At 40.0% G+C, this 10,463-nt stretch overlaps 1 long non-coding RNA gene across 3 annotated transcripts; it reads left to right on the top strand.

Annotated features, from left to right (window-relative positions):
• The first annotated feature begins 384 nt into the window (after nucleotides 1-384).
• On the top strand, nucleotides 385-9,897 carry LOC133382947 (uncharacterized). 3 transcript variants are annotated; one of them, XR_009762127.1, is made up of 4 exons: nucleotides 385-512; nucleotides 3,851-4,009; nucleotides 5,694-5,802; nucleotides 8,543-9,897. It is a non-coding gene; the product is annotated as an uncharacterized LOC133382947 (long non-coding RNA). The 3 variants fall into 3 exon arrangements; XR_009762129.1 differs by having other exon boundaries at nucleotides 5,652-5,802; XR_009762128.1 differs by lacking the exon at nucleotides 385-512 and adding an exon at nucleotides 597-644.
• The last annotated feature ends 566 nt before the right edge of the window (nucleotides 9,898-10,463 follow it).

Genomic DNA, 10,463 nt, shown 5'->3' with positions numbered 1-10,463 from the left:
GATTTCTCACATCTTTTCCCAGTTTTTGGTGGTAATTCCTAGGCACAAAAAGAAAACAACTGGGCAATCCAAATATTAATATACAAATAATTTGCATAATATGCAAATAATATGCACATTAGCCTGCCCAGATTTGTGGAACTGGAATATGGCAACCCTAATAGGGGGTCTCTTAACAACTCTCAGCACCCTTCACAAACTACACTTCCCAGGATTCTTTGGGAGAAGCTATGAGTTTTTAAAGTTAAATAAATGTGGCCCAAGTTGCTGTAAATGAGTGTAATAGTGCAACCCCCCCCCCATTTCCCACTGTTTTCTGTACAGTAAATGCAATTCTTTTGATTGCTGAATGCACTGTGGACAATCTCCACTGGATGTCTCCCTTTTCCACTTTTGAAGGCAATTATGTTCTCTCTTGTGCACTTTCTTGTCATAACTGGAGACAAGTGAGCCTAGGATTAAATAAACCTGAACTTTGAAGTATGCAAGTCAGGCTTATCTTTCATACAGAGGTAAGTTTTTAAAGCAGCATGAGGGTGAAACTCTTCTTAATTCATGTAACGTTCAAGCTTTAGGTTAAGATAATATACCAGAGACAGAAGTTCTGACCTGCTTAACAGCTGCTCTTGGGAAACATTCTACAGGTCAGGGTTAGTGGGTTATTTTTCTTGGCCTTTTCTTATTGCTGAGCTTTCCCCCCCCCTTTCCTTTTTCTTTTTTGGTGGGTTGAGGCCTGGATGTATGCAGTGGTGGTTTAATATTGAAACTTTGGGGGGGAAATGCTGTGAAGCTAAAACAAAAAAGTGTTGTGATACATTAGAGGCAAAAAGCTTGATCTTCTGCTACATATGCCTTGGAACTGGAAATAAGAGCCACTGTGTTTTTGTGGGGTTATTCCCCAAGTAAGCGTGCACAGGATTGTAGCTTTAATGTGGCACAGCTTTTGTAGGTGGTGTCACATGCATGAAGTAGGCCAAGAATGGGTAGGTGATATAATTGTGTGTATGTCTTTAGTTTCAGCTGATGGCTGTGTGTGTATATATGAGACAGAGTGTAAGAGTTAATGTAAAACTGCTGTCATTGCACATGGACACCTCCCCCAATTCCAATATTTCTTTACTGCGCAGACCCCACCACCACCATATTTACATTATGTCAAAAATATCCACAGCAGTGTGAAAGATTAAAAAATACAACAATATTCAGAACAATGAAGCCACTATCACAATGCAGGTAGCATGGTCCACTAACACAATGCAAGTTACACACATTAAGGCAGTCAGTTATGATTGTCACCTATATGGTCTAATAGTGTGTTGTTGCACAATTTGTAAGTTAATCTTAGCTGAGCCTGCAGTGAATAATACTGCTGTATGAACCATTGTCCCACTGTCAGTCAGCAATATGAATAAAACTCCGTTATTAAGTATGCTTTCCTGTTTTGAAATGATCCTGTTTCTCTTTTAGGAAACAAACATTTCATCCTCTGTCTCATTCTCATTATAGGGGAATAGCTCCATGAGTGCTTTTGATTGGTTCTAACAAATCTCATGAAATCTTACAAAATCAGGTCACCTCATAATAGACACAGGGAAATAAATTTGTCCATCCCTGAGCATGTATCTTTTTCTTGATGTGGAGTTTTAGTTGATCTCAAAATGATTTTCTGAAGTTCCGCTTCCTCCAGAGTCCAGATTTTTCCCTTTGTTTTTGTTCTCTTGGGGATACCTGATCCCCTCTCTTCATAGGAAAGGGCTTGTAGGTAGCTCCCTTCAACACTATAATCTCTACAGACAGGCTTGAAGTCTCAACTTGCATATTTGGTGGACTGGTGCTTAGTGAAGGTTTGAGTCTGGTCAAGAAGATGCTAGTAGGGATAGATGTTGGTTGGCTGGCGCAATAGCCCCAAGACCTGGAAATGTGCACACAGAACCTGAGGAGAACGAAAAGAGGCCCTCAGATTGGTAAATTTCTTTACTTGCATGGCAGATCTTGGGTAGAGCTAAAAGGGAAAGGAAGATCCTTAATGCAAGATCTCAGAGCCAGTTCCTTGCTGATCCTGGTCTGATCTAGAACCTCAACTTGATTCAAAGCTGGCTGACTTGCTACTAGGGTGGTGGTTGCTTCGTAAGACAAATTAAGATTTAGGGGGATGGGTGTTTTGGGGACTTGGTGATGTTCTCTCCAATGTGACAAGAACAGGCAACATCCCTCCCTTGACTATCCAGACTGTAACTCCAAGCATTTATTTATTTACTTAACAAAGGCTCCTACTGGGAGGAAAGGTGGGATATAAATCAAATAAATAAAGTTTATATACTGCTTGAATGTAAAGACCTCCAAGCAGTTTACAAAATAATATTATCAATAAAAGTTGAAAACACTATGGGATTAAAGCTTTTCCCTCTCTCTGAGAAACTATAGTTCTATAAGTCTAGAGATTTTTAACAGAGAAAATAAGTTTATGGCACTGACATGTCTATCTTGAGAAATATCAAGGAAGCTTCATGGAGGGCCAAGTGAACCAGAGAGGACCCAAGTGCCCTCCTTCTCACCATCTCCATTCCAGGGTCCCCAATTAAGAAGATTCAAAGCATCTGGCTGTTCCCTCTGCTCTCCCTCTACTTTCTCCTGGGACCACTAGACTGGCACACAAAAGGAAAAAGAAGGCATGGAAGAGCTGAGGGGAGTTGGGACCCACGTCTTTCTAACAGCAGATATTCAAGATCTACTAGGTTGTTTCACTGGTGGGAATCCAGTTGTCTAGGTGAAAGCAAATTATTTGTGAGTCTTTGCTGAACTTGTGACAGAACTTCAGCTGGGTCACTATGGCATGGCAGAAATTCATGTCTGTTGAAACTAGCAATTGTACAAACGATCCACTGAGTCTTGGGGCTTGGATCATGATTTTGGAATATTTGGAGAATGCGCTGTCACATTCAGTATTTGAAGATTTTTTTAAAAAGTACATTGAGAGCAAACATTTTAAAGACAAATTTCCCTGCTTGGTCTTTTGAAGGCAGGGCTAACTTGCTACAGCTCATTGGCTTTTTACAAGCTTGTTGAACTGCAGGAATGGTGTTTTGTTTCCCCTCCCCTCAAAAAAGTGTCATACCATTAACAGAGAAAACATACTATAAATGATAATTACATCTGGTCTGTCTGGTAAGTATACTGAAGCAATACTGTCACATGTGACATATCTACCTACCAAATCTTTCTACCTAAACTACTAATCTTTTCGGCGCCAGGTGAAAACCTTTTTATACTCCCAGGCATTTTAAAGTGTATTTTAACTGTATTTCACTATTATTTTGCATTTTGGACGTTGTTTGGTTCTTTTTTTGTTTGTTTGTTTTTGGTTTTTGATTTATTGCATTTATTGTATTTTTACCCTGTGCTTGTTTTATCTTTTATGTACACCACCCAGAGAGCCTTCGGGCTTAGGGCGGTATATAAATTAAATTAAATAAATAAATAATAAATAATACTTTTTACTCTGAACAGCTAAGTATTGCTCTATAAATATACCACAAAACAAAAACAAATTCTTGCCTATGCATATAATTCTTAATTATAAGCCTAACAAATTCAAATATATAATTGGATGGCATGAACAATCGTGTAGATATTTCAAAAACAAGCATTTCCACCGATTACCAATGGCCTAGTTAGAAACGAGCACATTCAAGCAGCAACTGTGATGATGACATCCAGGCCCCAAGCATAGGGGACAAGGATGGGTACACTTTTGGAGCTGCAACAGGGGCCCAACCCAGGAGGATAAAAATGGCGATGATCTAACTTGTAGATCATGCTTAGGGATGTGTTATGCACATTTTATTTCCAGGTATACATTACATCTGGGTGATCCCTGATGTTGTGAGATTGATTGCAGGAGATTTGCTGTATCAGAAGCAGTCTGAGAAGAGCAGAAGCAACGTCATGAATTGTATTCTGGAATATGACTGGAAGGGAGGGGCAATTGCCGGGAGGATGGAATGTTAAGGTAAGAGGGTTTGTTGGAGGGTGGAATTTAGAGAAAGGAGCAGTTAGGATTTGTCAGTTAAAATAGTGAGAGGACCTGAACAGGAATGTCATTTTTAGATTAGGAGTACGTTAGGAGATCTCCCATTTTAAAGATTTCTGAGTAGAAGAAAAGCAGTCCCTAAGTACCAGTACATTCAGTAACAAACATAATTTCTTATTTATTTTCCATTCTCTCATGAATAAAAAAATGTTACGTTGTCTGTCTGTCATGGAATTCACGTTTTAAGGATTGGAATCCTCCCCATAGCAAGGTATCCACAGTGAGACCATGAAAAATTAATTATTCTTTAAATTTGTATCCCGCCCTTCCTCCCAAAGGAGCACAAATTATTGTGACGATCTAACTGTACATCATGATTGTGGATGGGTATGCACATTTATTTCCCAGTACCTATACATATGGGGCCTCCTCATCTTGTAAAAGCTTGTGAGATTTACTGGAGCTAATCAGACCCAGCCGTAAAACAGCAGAAGCAACATTCTGAATAGTCAACTGCTGGCCCAGGCCTGGCTCTAGAACCCTAAGCAGATACAGACTGACAAATCTAATTTAGAGCTTGGGAGAGTTTTTTTTTTTAAAAAAAATCATTTTCATTATTAAGCAACGACCACTGCATTAAAATGAACATTAACTCCCCCTCAAAACAGAACAGAGATATAAATCATTGCTTAGAGGCTTACACAGTAATGCCTAGCAAAAGTTCTGAATTAATATTTGTTTCCCTTTCCCATCCCAAGTTTGCCCCTTCTGTACAATTCAGTTTGGGAGACTTTTGAACTAGGTTGTATTCAGCTGCCCTCAGAAGCCTTTTGCTTTTGCTGTTTGCAAAGGGTAAATTGAAAAGTGGAAGCTGGGTAGTATGTCTAGTTTATAAAGTGTGCCTAGAACAGGGAGGAGCTAACTTTAGAGCATACTGTAGGACTTGGAGACAAATTTGTGCCTCTTCATGTGTGTACCATGCTCTCTTAAGTACTAGGAGCTCAAGAGTTCCTTTGCTCCTGGTTGCATTTCCAATACACAGGCAGCAGGACAGAGCCAACAGAACATAGCAGCAGCAGGGAGGGACAAGCACCATCATAACTGGGGTCATAGAGAGCCCAAGGACAGTGGGAACCAGTGTTGCTGATAGGATTTACTGGCCCCAGAACAAATGCGAGTAAATGATATGGATCTCTCTGGTTGTGCACAAAAAAACTGACACTAGGTTCCCAGAAAAGGGAATAGCAACTAAAAAGTATTTGTCACTTGTGTGTAATTAATACATGTACCTGCCATGCTTCCAGTCTCTTTACAAGTCAGGTAGCCAGAAATGTTAAGGAGCTTCTATTCTTTTTGATTTAGACATGGGGTTTTGGCAGTTTTTTCAAAACACAGTTTTTCCTCCTTAATGTTTCAAGCTTCCATATGCACGTGAGGAGATTCCTTCTGAACATTGTGAAATTATTATCTGTATAGATTTGGCTGATAATATATCACAGTACATTGACACTGGCTACAACTTAATATTGGTAATTGTTTTATGCAACAATTAGACAATGTAACGTTTTGCCATTTTCTGTGTTAATGGTAAACATGCCTATTTTCTGGCATCTACGAGCAGGTGTACCAAAACATTCTGTCTGTAACACAAGGATCCTTGCAGGCACGGTATGATACATTTTGACTGTTATGGAAATGAGGAGAGGCAACCTTTGTCTGAGTTGCTGTCTCTTGACTGGAGACCACTGGACCCTAGGGATATGGTGAAAAAGGTGAGTACTGAGAATGGGGTGGGTAACCTGCATATTGGGCATATGCAATATGAAGATATTACATTACGGGCGACATTGTAGCCATCTTAAATGTATGGCATTTGGTGATGCCTGGTACTGTAGCCTAACTGGTACTATCACACCTACTCCAGTGATGGAACTGGGCTGATCCAGTGTGAAAGGAGAAGTAACTAGGGCTGCATGCACACTTACCTGTTTGTAGCACAAAAATGTAGCTTTTCTCAATATGAAATCTTTCATGCTCATCCTCAACATGCTGCCTTCAGTCTAGATTGGTTGTAGATCCTGCCATCCAGATGTGTGGGTGGGTGGTTATTTGATATGCATTTGAAAACCTTCCCCTTGATTATTTTATACATTTGAAAGCCCTCTGTTGTTCTTTGCATTTTGGCCATTATGGGTATGCTATATAGGTTTTATTTCTGATGTACCACTTGCTGCAGTATCAAAGGTTACGTCTGTGGCATGATGGAAAGTAGAATATTTTTGTGCTGTAAATACTGGACTGCATTTCACTCCCTCTATCACATCCAAGGAAAGAGTGAGGCATGCTTAACAAATATTAGTGGGAATAGATCATTGTATTTTTTGTCAATCTGGTTGTTGGCATGGGAACCTGAGCTGAGTAAAACAGCCTGTATTGTTTTCCAAGTGCTCACCTTTCAGAATCACCACATCCATCACAAAAGGAAAAACCTCTGAGAGGAAAACTAAAGTAGACTCCTGCTTGAGTGCACAGACAAAACCTCCACTGTTCTAATGCTCTTTGGTTGCTGCTAGCCATTGGCATGAAGGAGCACATGAAAGGAAACACAAAGTGGATTAAGTATGACGGCAAATAATCTGCAGTGCTCAGTTAGGAAACTTGCCTGTCATTATCCTCCATTTTTGGTGCAATAGTGATCCAAGATGTGGAGAGGCCCAGAATGAGTTCCAAACCTTTTTTTTTCAGCTGCACTCTCCTAACCCTTGCCATGATTACACACAAAATGTAAGAGGATCTGGGACCAGCTAATTGAAAAAGGAAAATCACAACCCTTCCATACCAAAAGATAGATATCTTCTTGAGTCACTGTTGCCAGTGATTCACCACTTCTAAACTTGGCTGTTCCCACTCTTCCCCTGTTAATGTGTTGTGATAATAACCATGCTGGACAAGTTTTATTTGTGGATTAAGATGACAACAGCCAAGAAAGATAGTATTGGTCAGGGTTCTTGTGATGTATATTGGGTCTTTATTCTTTAGCCATCACCTATTTGTGTGTTTATTTATTTATTTGATTTATTAGTCGCCCATCTGGCAGGTTACCCAGCCACTCTTAGCGACGTACAAAGCAAAAACATATAAAACATCAGAACATCAAAGGGCTAAACAGTAAAAACTAAACAATAAGGTAGAGGCAACTGAGTTTCAATAATAGGGCTTCTCGCCTGCATAGTCCGAAAGGTGTAACTTCAGATGGAAGCTCCTGGTGTACGTCTTCCCACCCTGGCATAGAAACCAGTGTGGGTGATAGTCCGTTTGCAAGATCAAAAATGGCATCTCCTCTTGATCTTAACATCCAGCAGCTCCAACAGGGAGAAGGGCATGATAAACAGGCCCCTCGAAGTCGAAACTAACAGGGAAGTTCTTCTCAATGAAGCCAAGGCGAAGGAGCCAGGGTGTAAGCACAGCCGATATCAAGGCAAAGTGGACGGAGGCCAGATGGTAGGACGGCGAGATGGTAGGATGGTGGCAGCTGCAGGGGCACTTCCAGGCCCTCAGAAGCTGCTGAAAGATCATCACCACAAAGCAGCATCTCCTGAGGACAGGCTGCAGCACCAGGCCCGCCAAAAGGCGGCTCCAGCCCGGCTCGGTGCTCTCCACCAGTGACTTCATAGTTCTCCCCCCTTTTCTTTTTGTATAATGGGCCACCAGCATCATTTTTAGTATGCTTAAACTATATAGGCAGTGCATACACATTTATTTATTTATTTATTGCATTTGTATACCGCCCCATAGCCGAAGTTCTCTGGGTGGTTTACAACAATATTGGGGGAGCTAGACTGTTGATTTTAGTCCAGTGCACCATTTTATGCACCACTGCATGAACTGCATGCTGCATGTGCGTGGTTCTTTCATAGAACATGCTATCACAGGCTCTGCAGTGTGGATGGTAGAAGAGCAACAAGGCAGTGTGGAAGTGGGGACTGTTTCCATGTCTGCTTTCATATGTGGTGCTGCCCTTTGACTTACCCCACATTCCTGTGGAATCTAACATTGGACACCTTATGTTAAGGTTAAGGAGAGTTATGTCTATTTTAAGAGAAGGGTGGTATTTATAATAACAAAACCCAATGTCTTCTCCAGTGGCTCTCCTAAACCCATGCCACTGCAACCATTCAGTCTCACTTATATCTCTGAACCTTTAACTTACCAATTACCTGGTAACTGTGAGGTACAGGTGTGGTACAAAGTCAGTCAGATTCAGATATCATATTTAACAAAGGTATTTCTGTATTTTTTACAAGGTTTTTATGTGCACAAGCGTATCGGGTTGCTTTAAAATAGTACTGTATCGATAAATAAGTACATGCTTTGTTAACTTGCTACTGTTACTTGAATTGCCCACAGCTTATATTCAACTTTTAATGTTAAACTAAGACAGCTTTAAGAAAGTAGCTAGTTACACTATTAAATCCCTTTAGCCAAATTACTCTTTTATTCTCTCCACTCCAGTTACACCTCACCGACACCATAACTGAGGACTCGGCTGGAAACCTCATTTTCCAGCCCTTGATTGATCTATCGAAGCATATGTTTGTCTTGCTGTGCTGCCCTGGTGATCTTCCTTCTGGTACTCCTACCAGAGAGACCAACATTCCAAGCTGCTTTTCGCTATGGACAGATTCTCCTCTTGTCTCTTCAGCCTAAGCCAAGGATTCAGCTCTCTCTCTCTTTGGCCACCAAACTACTCCACCTGCCTCTCAGGTCTTCCTTCTTTTTCCCTGATCCTCTTCCTGTGCTGTCGTCATGTTCTTCTTCTTGTTCACTCCACAAACACCAAGTACCATCAGCTCAAACTCTCCAACCAATTAACCCTTCTCTGCTGACCGGCACCTAGCCTTATATACCCTTCTGGCCCATCTTGTCCTTTCCCAGCCAATCACACTGTCTAACTAAAAATTCTAAACCTGCACCCACCATCTGAAACCTGTGTATCTTCTACTCTTCTTTTGCATACTGAGAATTCTAACTCACAGCTGTCAGTTGTGGCCCAACATGACAGTTAAACTAACTTTAACTGGACCAGACAGAAAACTTCCCACATCAAATAATTATGCTGTACATTACAATACAAATGTCAGAACAGATTGCATAATACTGAAAATTAAAATGTAATTCAAGTGGACATGACTTCTTTACAGTCTGTTTGAAGTATTTGATAGTACAGCAGCCATTTAAGTGTTAATATTTGTTTAGTTTTATGCCAATGATCAGAGATAATCTATAACTTTAAAAGAAATATATTGGGCAACTGGATCTGGCAGGTCGGCCAAATTCTTATCTTTCCCTGCATGAGTCAACTTTTTTATGATCCAAGGATTCTTATGTTCGTCCAGCTTCTCTTCTTGAACTCCTGTGCTCATTTGGGTGGGAGAAACATTCTAGAGAAGGAAAAAGTCATGTTAGGTTTGATTCCTCTGCCAGTCTGGAGAAATACCTCCAAATGCTTTCACCCACAGGATATACAAAGGATGCTATCTGGTATTTTGGTGTCCATGTCCTTATCACATCAACAGCCAAAACAAAGCAATTGCATCTCTCATATTCAAGGCTATATGTACTCACTGTAAAGAGAGAGGGAAAATGGTTGTGTCTATGTAATCCAAATTTAGCCAAGAAAACCTGAATCCTGCTGCTTGCTTAAAAAATTCAAGTAGTGCAAATGTATGTAATTTTCTCTTATTTTGCCTAATTTATTTTGGTTTTACCATGATTGGGAGTCATGATGGGGAGAAATAGAATAAAGCAGGGCACTAAGATTCCCCTTCCAATTACTGGATTGGAAAAACAATGCCTGGACTGGAAAAACCCCATAGTTTAGTGTTAAGTGCACAACAACCTTCAGGTTTGCATTTTCCCATCTTTTCTCTTTTGGCACAGCTGTGAGGAAGAGATCAGAAGCATTCTCTTTTATTTGCAACAAACTACAGTTTGTCATTATGTGTGAACTAAGACAAACTGTGATTGGTTTGCCTGAACAAGCCAATTTGAACGACAATTTATGATCTTAACTTCTTCAGATAAACCATAGGTAAAACTAACATTTTGAAGAAAAATGCAGAGCATCTATAGGGAAAAATAACAAATAAAAAAACATGAATGGTAAAACCCCATGAGAAAGCCACAGCATCAAAAAAGAACACATCAAAGCCATAACAAAATAACATTGCTAATTACATACATAATAAAGAATCTAAGAAATGATGTAAGGAAGAAACATGCGCTATGTATTACACTAGCAGCAACATATGTAAAATATGTATATTTTTCCACAGCAAAATAATAATTTGCTAAATTCTGCTAATTACAGTAGAACAGAAATAAAAGCAAAAAAAGGCTGATAAATGTCATAATGGACTAAGACAGTTGTATA

Source organism: Rhineura floridana, chromosome 4 (genome assembly GCF_030035675.1).
Source record: "Rhineura floridana isolate rRhiFlo1 chromosome 4, rRhiFlo1.hap2, whole genome shotgun sequence".
Classification (NCBI taxonomy): Eukaryota; Metazoa; Chordata; class Lepidosauria; order Squamata; family Rhineuridae; genus Rhineura; species Rhineura floridana.
This window is presented reverse-complemented; position numbering and strand designations above follow the sequence as displayed.